The sequence below is a fragment of the Leptidea sinapis genome, chromosome 32 (genome assembly GCF_905404315.1).
Source record: "Leptidea sinapis chromosome 32, ilLepSina1.1, whole genome shotgun sequence".
Classification (NCBI taxonomy): domain Eukaryota; kingdom Metazoa; phylum Arthropoda; class Insecta; order Lepidoptera; family Pieridae; genus Leptidea; species Leptidea sinapis.
Window position 1 is genome coordinate 8,184,631 of NC_066296.1, and position 12,500 is coordinate 8,197,130.

The window sequence follows — 12,500 nt, forward strand, 5'->3', positions numbered from 1 at the left end:
TTAATACACAACTTTTCAAAATAGCTGCTGTCTAGACAGACAGACAAACAAACGGACGGACTGGTATGGATCACTAAAAAGGAGGCTTTTAAGGATCACTCCGTTTCAGTATTTTCTTTGATTTACGCGAGTGTTACACATTTAAATTAAACACTTTTAAAGGATTGAAACGCGTGTAATTGTAACTGTTAAATTTTTGCCTAAAAGTTACATTTTTAACTAACCCGACGTTACAAGGATCTCGTTTTCAGGCGGACTACAGATGAAATGAGTCAAAGATAGTATTTTTCACTCCGCTTTACATAAGCCACGGCATTTTTCCTGAGGATTACCTGGAGTAAGGAAAGTTTAAGACTTAAGTCAAATACTCTCATAAGCATAGAACATCATTCCTAAAATATTTTCACACGAATTGATATAATGTTTATTTATTAGGCTTACCCTACTAGATACGTACACAAGTACAGATAAGATTACAATTATAAGTATTACTATTTAAATATCTAAATTAAAGGTGTGCACAATATTGATATAATATTATCGGAACTCTAACCAGAAAGTTTCAACAAAAAATATATCTACAAAGTTACAAGCACTACAGTTACCAACAATGTTTCTGAAATAAGATACATAGTAATTTCAACATGAATTATTGTTTAATAAAATGATTAGGTTGGCTTTACTGATATTGCCACACATAAATTGCCTATGTAATGATAAAACTAAGCTAGCATGAGTTGAGTTTACAAATTACGTAAAATGAGACGTTTTAATGTGAACACAAACAATTGCAAAGGTTTTATGCCAGTCAGGGTATTCGTTAGCAAAGTGACCTGTTGGGGTCAGATATGCATTTAAATATCCCTGATTACAATATACGAACATAATATAAAAGTTTATAAAGTTGTCACGCATTTTAAATTTAGAAATGATGCCCTTTTTGCCCAGAATAGCAGCTGCAGCTCTTCATCATTTTGTCCGTTATTAGTGCCATCTCTTGCTAAGACCTAATAATTATGTCATAGCTAGCGTTGGCCACCATGTTTTACATTCGCCAATATATATGGCGTATTTAAATTTTGAATTTTAACAAATGCCTTATTCGTCTTCTCAAAACAAGATTGACTCCATATCTATTGATAAGAATCTGTCGGGCTTCTAAGTATAAGAAAAAAATGTAAAGACTAAGAAGAAAATCTGAAGCGAATTTCGTGTTCAGGCTATGCGTTTATCATCCTCTTAATATAATATTCCTACGTATGTCTCCATAGTTAGGGTTAGGCTCCTTACACTATTATTGAGAAAGCTCATGGTCACTCAGAGGGCAATGGAAAGCGTTTCGAAGTTTCCCTGCGAGATCTAATTAGAAATGAGGAGATCCGTAGGAGAACCTAATTAACCAACATAGCCCAAATGACTGCGAAACTGAAGTGGAAGTGGGCAGGGCACATAGTTCGATGGACAGATGGCCGTTGGGGCAGTAAAGTCCTCGAATGGCGACCACGTGCCGGAAGACGCATTGTTAGTAGCCCTCCCCCCCCTCAAGATGGACCGACGATCTCTTCAAGATCGCCGGAATACATTGGATGATGGCAGCACAGGACCGATCGTCGTGAAAATCTTTGGCGGAGGCCTTTGTCCAACAGTGGACGTCTTCCGGCTGATGATGATGATGATTCACACATTTTTTTAAATAAGGGGGCAAACGGACAAGAGGCTCACGTGCCCTTTGATCAGTCACGCTCCTGCACTCCGTCAGAACGTGCTTTCATGTACCTTCTGCATAAAGGGCTATTTGTCACGGCTATGGTAAACAATTGCTTGGCTGAAGCAGTAGCCGGTTGCAATGCCTATTAACGGGCTAGTGAGCAAGTCAAACTTTGTCACCATATTTCTAATCGATAAATATGAGCCCCAACACTATCGCCCCAACAAGTTCTGGTAAAATGAGAGACGAATAAGGCGTGAACAATATTCGTGCAGTAAACAATTCTTTCACGGATGGCGGGTGTGTTATTTTTAGGTTAATAGCTTTTGAATTTGCTCATCGTATAAATAAATCTGTTGAATGTGTTGAGCAGTTGTGCGTTGAGGATTTCATTAAGGGATATTTTTGTTTGTAATGTCTTTTCACTTATCTTCTAAAATATATAAATTACGTGACACGTTGTTTGTCCGCGATGGACTCCTAAACTAATGAACGGATTTTAATGGGGATTAATTCATGTAGTGCAGTTTGGTCCAACTTGAGAGATAGGATAGTTTTTTTTCGATTTGGGACCCATAATTATTTTTATTTTCAATATTTGTTTTGTATGGTCATATTTTCTATGGGAGAATTCAGTGACGCACGGTTTGACAGTTCCGCTGTGAAACAATTTCATTATAACAACGGGGAGCATTTTTTACGAAATAATTCTTGATGTTTTTTTAAATATTATTGGCAATTTTTCTGCCAACAACGTCTGCCGAGTCAGGTAGTATAATATATATTCCAGTTTTTACATGTTCCATTGAAACATCACTTCTGAGCTCATAGAAAATTTAAATTGAAAATAATATAGAGAAAACTAGCGCGAAACTCAAAAGCACTAAAAATTTCCTATTCAATATAAGTACTAATTTATTTTAAACTTATTAATGTAACTTAAAGGAAGATTGCCTACATGGTCATATCAATTTTCGACCATTTGGCTCAATGAGCGGCAAGAGAGACTCTCACTGTCAGAGGCCCTGGTGTGTGTAGAAGGGCGAATTGAATTTACTAAAAAAATCCAACATTTCGATGAAATTTTCTATATTATTTATTTAATCATGCTTGGGCGTACTATAGTTCTTTTAAGCGCTAAAGTGGCTTTTTATTATAATAAACATATATGTTTATCAGGTATTCGTAATGCGTTGTGTTTGTATGAAATTCTTCTTCATCGTTACACTCTTGACAGAGCGGTCGTGGTCGTCACAAAGTGGAGTCTTTTGGGGCAGATGTGATTCGCCCCACGAGAATTCACCACTTTTACCTACTTGCCGACAGCCTGGTACACTCGTTCAATGGACCGGCCACGGCAGACTTAATTTGGTCGGTCAATCGCATGGGCGACCTTCCTATATGATTAAGTATGAAATTAGTTAATCTTAAAAGTGATCGTTTCGGGCAAAATGGACATGATATCCGCTTGATGCTCAGTTCTTATCATTCATTATGTTAGCGAAAGTCGTGTTTCAATTTTAAAGCTTTTCATTAAAAAGCTCATATTTTGTTGTAGACTGTAAACCACCAAAAAATCTGAATAAGGCCCTCGGTATAGTGCTTTCTTGGGTATAAATTTCTGCAAAGATGGGAAACTGTGGTAAAGAACACAGCAATATGCGACTTGTTTATAGACACTTCACAAATTATCTCTCTTTTTTTTATGAAAATAAGGGTCGAGACGAGCACGACGTTCAGCTGATTGTAATTGATACGCATTGCCCATTACAATGCAGTCCAGCTCAAATTCTTGAAAAACACAAAAATTCTGAGTGGCACTACTAGAATTGCGCTCGTCACCTTGGCATGTAAAGTCTCATTTGCCCAGTAATTTCACTAGCTACGGCGCCCTACAGATTTAACCACAGTAATGTTTACACATTACGGTAGAAATAGGCGCCGATGTGGACCCATAATCTAGCCGGCATACTATGCAGAGGGTGAAAAAAACTCGTCATGTTTGCAGTGAAGATAGAGTCAGTTACCTATATCAAAGAAATGGACTCTGTGTATACATATTATATAAATAGACTTTATAGATATACTACTCCATTCTACTGCTCCGCTTGTATCTTATTTGAGTCGAAGAGAAATAACTCAGAGGTACTCGGCCAATGGAAGAACAGCAGAATTTGTTAAAGGAAACATCAAAGTAATGTTAATGTAAAAACATTGATACTAGACATAAAGGCATAAAAGGCATTTATTTTCTCAAAATTGATTGCTTTAGAATTCTTTTTGATGTCATTTCTAATATACTAGATAATACTACCGGTTCGAAAACAAATGGTGCTCTGAGAGAGAAGAAGCGGTGCAAGAAACTCTCCCAGCATTCTTTTTTTGAGCTCTTTTTAATAAAATTATACAATATTGTATAGTCATTTCTATCGCTATAAAACAATGACAATCTAGTCCCAGGCTGTCCGATAATTTAGAATTTAGATATTCAGCTGTGGAGTAATAGGATTTACGACAGAGCCATTTTTTATAAAACATTTAAATTTATTTATAGATAATGCCTGAACAGTGGCTGGGACTTTATTATAGAAGTGTATAACATTTACCCTTAAAGCTATTATGTATCTTATGAAGCCTACTAGAATTAGTTACAAGCAATCCCTTATTTCTGGTGTTATAATAATGAAAATCACTATTAAGAGCAAAAATGTGACGATTTATAAATGTACTGACGATGAACAGTAATAATATTAATTTCTTTAAATTTTTCTTTGAGAGACTGTCTATGACCAAGCTGATATATAGCACGAACAGCTCTCTTTTGCAGAGCAAACACTATATCAATGTGAGCAGCATGACCCCATAGTAAAATACCATACTTAAACAACCAAAGATGGTAAATCAACCAATCAAAACTAAATTGAAGAAATCTAAGAAATAATGAAAACTACACACACTGGTAATTTTGTAGAGAGGTCTATTTGGATACGTCGTGTACAGGATGGATTTTCTCACTTTTGGTCAAGCGGACTCACAAGACCAATCGACTGACTTACTGATTGAGAGGATGCTTAAAAGCATGGAGTAGCTGCAATAGCTCTTCTAGCGGGCGCTGGGGACTTCTCGTTTCTTCCAGCTGCACTAGCAGTTGCTACGTATTTCTTGTTCTTCTTGGTAGGGGGAGTCATACTCGACTCAGTTCTTGATAGCAAATAATTGCTCAATCGTTCTTGGGTCTATTGAGGTCTTGAGGTCTATTTGGATACGATAGTCCGTCAGTTGATGATGGGATCCAATCACCATTATTGATGCACCTAGCAGTGGAGTCAGGAGAAATGCACGGCTTCCAATGTATTTGATTGTGAAAAATACAAAACCTTAGCTGTAGTTTCAATTTGCCTAATGGTCTTATCCATTATACCCGTTGAGCAAAATGGATAGCCATAACACCATCATTTCATTAGCTATGTGTCAAATACTTTTCTTCCAAAGGTTGTCAAAGGTTAAGGTGTCTGCTTTGCCCGGCCTTTCCTTATTTGTAAACGTATTTTAGGTACCTACTTGTTCGTGATATTTTGACCCATTTACATGGATCATAGACAAAATTACGGCTACATATTTTAAAGTGTCTAATGAGTACCTTACTTACGAACCTTTACAATGCAGTGCCGCACAAGATGCTTGAAAAACCCAAAAATTCTGAGCGGCCTACCATTGTATTCGTCACCTTGAGACATAAGATGTTAAGTTTTATTTACCCAGTAATTTCACTAGACCCAAACACAGTTATGCTATACACATTACTGCTTCACGGCAGAAATAGGCACCGTTGTGGTACACATAATCTAGCCGGCATCCGGTGCAGGAGCCTCCCAGTGGTAAAATTATTAGTTATTTTGATCAAATCTTATTTTTATACCAAAACTTAAACAAATACCACATGGCTGTATTCCTTGAAATAGGCGCAGCATGTTTTATGTCAACAAATGAATATTTCAGTTAGTTGATACGAACTATGTTAATTTAGGCCACAGTATACTTCATTACAGTATGACGCGATCTCTATAGTTTATGGGCGGTAGTCGCCCACAGGATTCAGTCTCGACGTCCACTCCGCGCGGTTCGCCTGCTTACGAAAAAAAAACGTTCCAAATTTAAAAATCGCGCCATTTTCTACTTACAATCGAGAAATTTATTATTATATTAAATTATTGATCTAAAACGGGAGTGACGTGATTTAAGTGCGTAAAATTGTGGATTTACAATAATTTCTGGATAACTGAGGACTTTTATTTAAGTAAGTATCAATTTCCTTTTCAGCTTTTAATCATAAAAATCATATTGATAATACAGAAAAAATTTTGGTCAAGTGTGAGTCGGTCTCACGCCCAGTTTTCTATGTTTTCGATATAGTTTCTTTGTGGTGCCACAAAACTCATAATCAGTAAAGACTGACAGTAAATTCTGAGTATAACTGACACTCTATTACTGCATCTATTTAAGTTTATAATAAAATTGTATTTAAGAAAGTTGAGTTTCTCGCAATGAAAATAGCTGATTAAATAAAAAAAAGAGAAAACTATTCAATACGAACTCAAGCTCAAGAACAAAAAATTATATTTATGAATGTCAAAGTTATACATTTACCACCACTCAGGAAAAGGTAATGAAAAGAAATGGTAAGAAACTCATTGCTACTCTTTACATCTATATAATACAATCAATCCAACAAAGTAATCAACCGTCACGACATACTCGGGTTAAATAAATTATAAAAATATTCACAAGAGTTTTTGAGTAATGTATGTACCTACATAAACACCAATTCACACATATAAATAAAATGAGGAATCATTTAAGCACTATATCAACAGGCAAGAGTTAGTCTTTTATTTCCCTACCAGGTGTTACTTCTCACTGTTTTTTTTTTATGAAAATAAGAGTCTAGACGAGCAGGACGTTCAGCTGATAGTAATTGATACGACCTGCCCATTACAATGCAGTGCCGCTCAGGATCCTTGAGACATAATGATGTTAAGTCTCATTTGCAATTTCAGTACCTACGGCGCCCTTACACATTACTGCTTCACGGCAGAAATAGACACGATTGTGGTACCCATTATCTAGCCGGCATCATGTGCAAAGGAGTCTCCCACTGGTAATTTCATAAGAAGGGTTACATGTTAGCTATTTATTTAATCGATTGATAGTGTATTATCATGTTAAATATACTTAATGTAAACGTAAATATTTGACATACTCGTATATATACTTCAAACACCGAATATACCGGAACACGTAGTGTTGGTAGGCCAAACACAAGATGGAAATCTGGTCAAGATCGCCGGAATACGTTGGATGAGGGCAGCGCAGGACCGATCGTCGTGGCGATCTTTGGGGGAGCCCTTTGTCCAGCAGTGGACGTCTTTTTGCTGAAATGAATGAACACTTCAAATATGTTTTAATGGGGCTTAACTGACATAACGAGCAGATGATATTAAGATGTTAAGCGGCTTCATTTGATCAAGAGTGCTAATATAAAAAAAATGTGTATTTATTTTCGATTTCCATGGTCCAGATCTTCACAAAATACTTACAACGTAATGTAATTGACACGAATTCAATCAAATGTCTCTCCAATCACCAATTTACCATTAGGAGGCTCCTTTGCACAGGATGCCGGCTAGATTATGTGTACCACAACGGCGCCCATTTCTGTCGTAAAGTACGTATTGTGTTTCAGTCTGAAGGGCGCCGTAGATAGTGAAATTACTGGGCAAATAAGACTTAACATCTTATGTCTCAAGGTGACGAGCGCAAATATTGTAACCGCTCAGAATTTTTTGGGTTTTACAAGAATCCTGACCGGCACTGCATTGTCATAAATAAAACCATGAGATCCAAATGATTTCAGTTTTCTTTAGTGTTAATTCCGCCAATATTTGTCTTTAAACAGTTCGTCACGTGTTTCGCCTCTACACGAGGCATCCCCAGAGATGTTGACTCGCCAAACTCTGGCAAGAGACTGGAGTCCAGTCCAAAACAATTGGATAATTATGGATTTCCGCAAAGTAACGCTTACTTCAATAAATTTTCTTATAACCATGAGACTCAAGATTGACCGTCTAATATGCCTTTAATTACTTAATTTTCCTCTATCCAAATAAAAGGCATTTATTTTCTTAAAATTGATTCCTTTAGAATTCTTTTTGATGTCATTTCTAATATACTACATACTACTACCGCTTCGGAAACAAATGGCGCTCTGAGAGATAAGAAGCGGCGCAAGAAACTCTCCCAGCATTCTTTTTTTGGGCTCTTTTCAATAAAAATATACAATATTGTACAGTCATTTCTCTCGCTATAAAACAATCATAATCTTGTCCCAGGCTGTTAGATCACTTAGATATTCAGCTGTGGAGTAGTAGGATTTACGACAGACCCATTTTTTAATAAAACATTTAAATTTATTTTTAGATAATGCCTGAACAGTGGCTGGGACTTTATTATAAAAGTGTATACATTTCCCTTAAAGCTATTATGTATCTTATGAAGCCTACTAGAATTAGTTACAAGCAATCCCTTATTTCTAGGGTTATATATGTATATATAAATGAATTGCTGTTCGTTAGTCTCGGTAAAACCTGGGAGCGGCTTGACCGATTTGGCTAATTTTGGTCTTGAATTATTTGTGGAAGTCCAGAGAAGGTTTAAAAGGTAAATAAATATGAAATTGCTCGGAATTAAATCAAAAAAACAATTTTGTTTTTCCTTTGATGTGTCCCCCGTCGATCAGAAATCAAACTAATTAGAATTTTTGTATCTTTCTAACTTTCTGGGGGAATAAAAATAAACTAAATTTTGACTAACTGTACTTGGTAGATTAACTACAGTTGTTAATTATCTATCAGTTTATTACTGTGCCCAAAAATCGGTAACAATTGGGGAAATGACAATAATTTATATAATACTTAGCTGACCCAGCAAACGTTGTATTGCCGATATTAAAATCGCGATACAAAAGTAACTGTTGATCGTAGATGGGTGAAAATTTGAAGTTGTATGTATTTTTTAATGCTGACTCATAATCAAACAAATTTAAAAAAAAATGACAATAAAATTAAAAAAAAAATTGTGTGGACCAACCTTAACATTTAGGGGTATGAAAAATATATGTTAGCCGATTCTCAGACCTTCTCAATATGCTCACAAAATTTCATGAGAATCTTTCAAGCCGTTTCGCAGGAGTACGGGAACGAACATTGTGACACGAGAATATTATATATAAGATATTGTAAGGTGATAAAATACAGTGATGAATCTATTTGATTATGTTGTGCTGGAGGCAAAATAAAATTGCCACAATTGGTCTAAACAATAAGATCCTTTACGCTCTTTAGTTTCTGGAGTTGGAAATGATTCTAATTCTACTCTCTGTTTGACAGCAGAAACAATTTCATTGCAACAACAGGGTGCCATATTTTACGAAATAATTCTTGATGTTATGATATATTATTTACAATTTCATTAGAAACATTATTTATTATACACAGAACAACGTCTGTCGGGTCAGCTAGTATTTTATATATATTATATAGTATATCGGATATCAGATAAGTTGATTAACCTGTGACAATGGCAGTACATACAGTCTTAATATTTATTACTTAAGCGATTACGTACATAGTACTTGTGGAGGTGTTATGTCAATGCTGTTTTGATCTTTAGATGTGTAGGCCACCTTATTATAATTCATTTGAAGACTAAAACCTTGGCAAAGAAGATTGGTGTGTTCAGTTATAAGTTGTAGATACAAGTTTGATGATGAGTACTAATTGATTTATACTAAATTAACGAAACCGGAATTAATGAAGGGGTCAAAAACATTGTGACTATCTTAAATAATTTATACGTCTAGATAGAGTCTCCTGCTGTTAGACAACTGATAAAAACAGGTCAGGAATATTAGTTTAGTGTGCGTGACAAGCTTCGTCTTACACTCGCGATTTGTATGACACTTTGTTTTAGTGTACGTAAATTTAAAGCCTATTTTTTTTTCGATGTTTTCACAGTTGTCATAGTCTATCCGAGATAGACATAGAGTGGTAAAATGTGTTTCACCCCTCTGTAACTTCTAAAATAAGAGAATGATAAAACTAAAAAAATATATGATGTACATTACCATGCAAACTTCCAACGAAAATTGGTTTGACGAGATCTAAAGTAGTTTTTTTTAATACGTCATAAATTGTTACAACAAACTACAAGAACTTTTATATTATGTTACTTGCTGCTACGGAACCCTTCATGGTTGAGTCCGACTAGCACTTGTCCGCTTTTTAATAATCCTTTTGAATTTGGTAGGTAATACATTTGGTTTGTATGTTTTCTGGGATCATGTTGAAAATGCGTATAACATCGCATATCGGTACAATTCATTTTTTTGTTATATTCTAAACATCTAAGCCTTATAAGTTTGTTCTTTAATAACTAAAAGTTATATAAATAGACGGAACAGTCAAATGTTATATGAATAAGCCTAGATTGTTAATAAATTTCAAATTTATTTTAAGTACTATGAGATCATGAGATCATGAATTGCATCACAGCTGCAGGCGACTGCTACTAGGGGGCACCACACGTCTCCTTCACTACACATACTGTCGTCGCTAAAAATGTATGAATATATTATTATTAATTAAATAATGTGACAGTAAGCATACTGACAAATCACTAATCAGCAGCAATAAAATGGAGACCTTACCGACATCAAGATTTTTTTTGCCCTTAAATCTAACGGGGGATTTTCTTGTAATCGAGGTATATTGAAAAATGATATAAATATTCTTCTTTGATTGTGTTTTGGTTGGAGCTGATGGTCATGTTACCAATGCTCTAAATAAATAAAGTGTGTGTGTACTTATGTATGCACGCAATAAATTATACTTCTTTAGCCTAACGAAGCAATAACTATTAAAATGATTTATACCTCGTGCTGTTCTCCGTTTTTAGAAAGAACAATTTTGTAAATATCTTGCAAAGATGGCTTTGACAATTAATTCTTACATAATGAATACAGCTGCATGGGCTTGAACCCTTTGCCTGTCCTAATAATGCACAAAGAAACCAAAAAAATATAACGAATGATGCAAACGTCAGAAATGTTTAGGAACCAACTTCACCCTGTTACTTTTGTGTTACAGTGATGGGCACGCATTTTAAAATTTCGGTCACATAATTTTTTTCATAACGCGCCTAAAGAAGTATGACTTCAAAACATAACTAACTTATACGTTGACAGATGTCAGTGTCATGTAATTAACATATTTATTGCAGTTTTTATTTATATTTTTGTTTGTCTAGGTCCGAGGAAATCCACGATACTATTTATTCTTCCTTTTTCGTTTAACGATAGCTAATAATAAGTTTAAATATCATTTATTCAGCTGGTAACAGCCCATTGTTTACACAGTTGATATTTATTGAGATGGTATGCCATGGACGAAATTGGAACGCCTCCATTCCTATTGTTGCTTCCTGACGTTAGGCCGGGCTTGCACTTTCGAGCATGACGAATGATAGCGATCGTGTGTATCGTCTTTATTGACGAATATTTGTCAAAGTTATCAGACCACCTTACTCTTTTTATTAATTGTCAAGCAAGACAAATTTCCGACGCTGAAGTTTTTAATTTGTTCGATACATTTTCCCAGTGATACCGTATTTTTTTTTAAGATTTCATTTATATTGTTTAGACTTGCAAGAGCAACATCTCAAGTGAATTTCCTAATATGCAATATTGAGGTTGAGTAGATCCTGTAGATGAAGCCACAACCTGAGATTTGAACAATGCATACAAGATTTTATCTACGATACGTCACTAGAAGGTTGGCTCTGTTGGAAAGAGCGCTCGCACGGAACGCGAGAGGGCGCAGAATAAAATTTTGTTTTCAGTTTTATTTATGTAATTAATCCTAGAAGTGAGGATTATCACTTTAAAAACGTAACAAATTGTTTAGATACCATACATTTTAAATAAAATGCCATTGTGGTTGTCTCATCACTTTAACAATTACACAAAAAATGTTGGGCAAAATGAGGACTATAATTTTTTTTCTTATTTCCCTCTTTCTCGTTTTTATAATTCGTACAATTTCCAACAAGATTCAAGAAGAAATACTGTTATTATAAGGTCCCAGCCACTGTTCAGGTATTATCTATAAACAAATTTAAATGTTCTATTAAAAAATGGCTCCGTCGTGAAGTGATCGGACAGACTGGGACTAGATTATTTTATAGCAATAAAAGAATGCTGGGAGAGTTTCTTGCGCCACTTCTTCTCTCTGAGAGCGCGAGAGAATTCTAAAGGAATCAAATTTGAGAAAATAAATGCCTTTTTATGCCTTTAAATAAATTTCTTTAAGGTTGATTTTCAATATTGAGTTATAGACAACAGATATAAGTCTTCCGTAAAAAATATTTTGAATTGGTTTTCAAGATGTTTTCCGAGCTGTGACGTCGGTACCGTGAACTGGCACGGCGCCATGACACATTGGGCTGAAACATGGCTGAAGCGAAGGTCAAGTATTTTAGAATTCGACTCATGTTCTAATTCCATTTAATTCAATCACTCATTATACTCATCACGGAATCTTTAAAGAAAAAAAGGAACCCTAATTCACGGGTTCTTCGCTGCGACGGGATGTCTACTGTGCGCCTATTTTGCTTGAAAACCTTAGTTGTAAACCCTTGTAAACCCAGGTGTCTGCAGGTTTCTTCACAATGTTTTACT

The 12,500-nt window shown here is 35.3% G+C and overlaps 1 protein-coding gene across 1 annotated transcript in view; it reads left to right on the top strand.

Annotated features, from left to right (window-relative positions):
- Positions 1-5,803: 5,803 nt before the first annotated feature.
- The window catches only part of LOC126974325 (rootletin), a 201,031-nt gene continuing 194,334 nt past the window's right edge, over positions 5,804-12,500 (top strand). The window contains exon 1 of the mRNA XM_050821783.1: positions 5,804-6,005. The gene's annotated coding sequence lies outside the window, so the exon portion shown is untranslated. The remainder of the gene's footprint in view (positions 6,006-12,500) is intronic.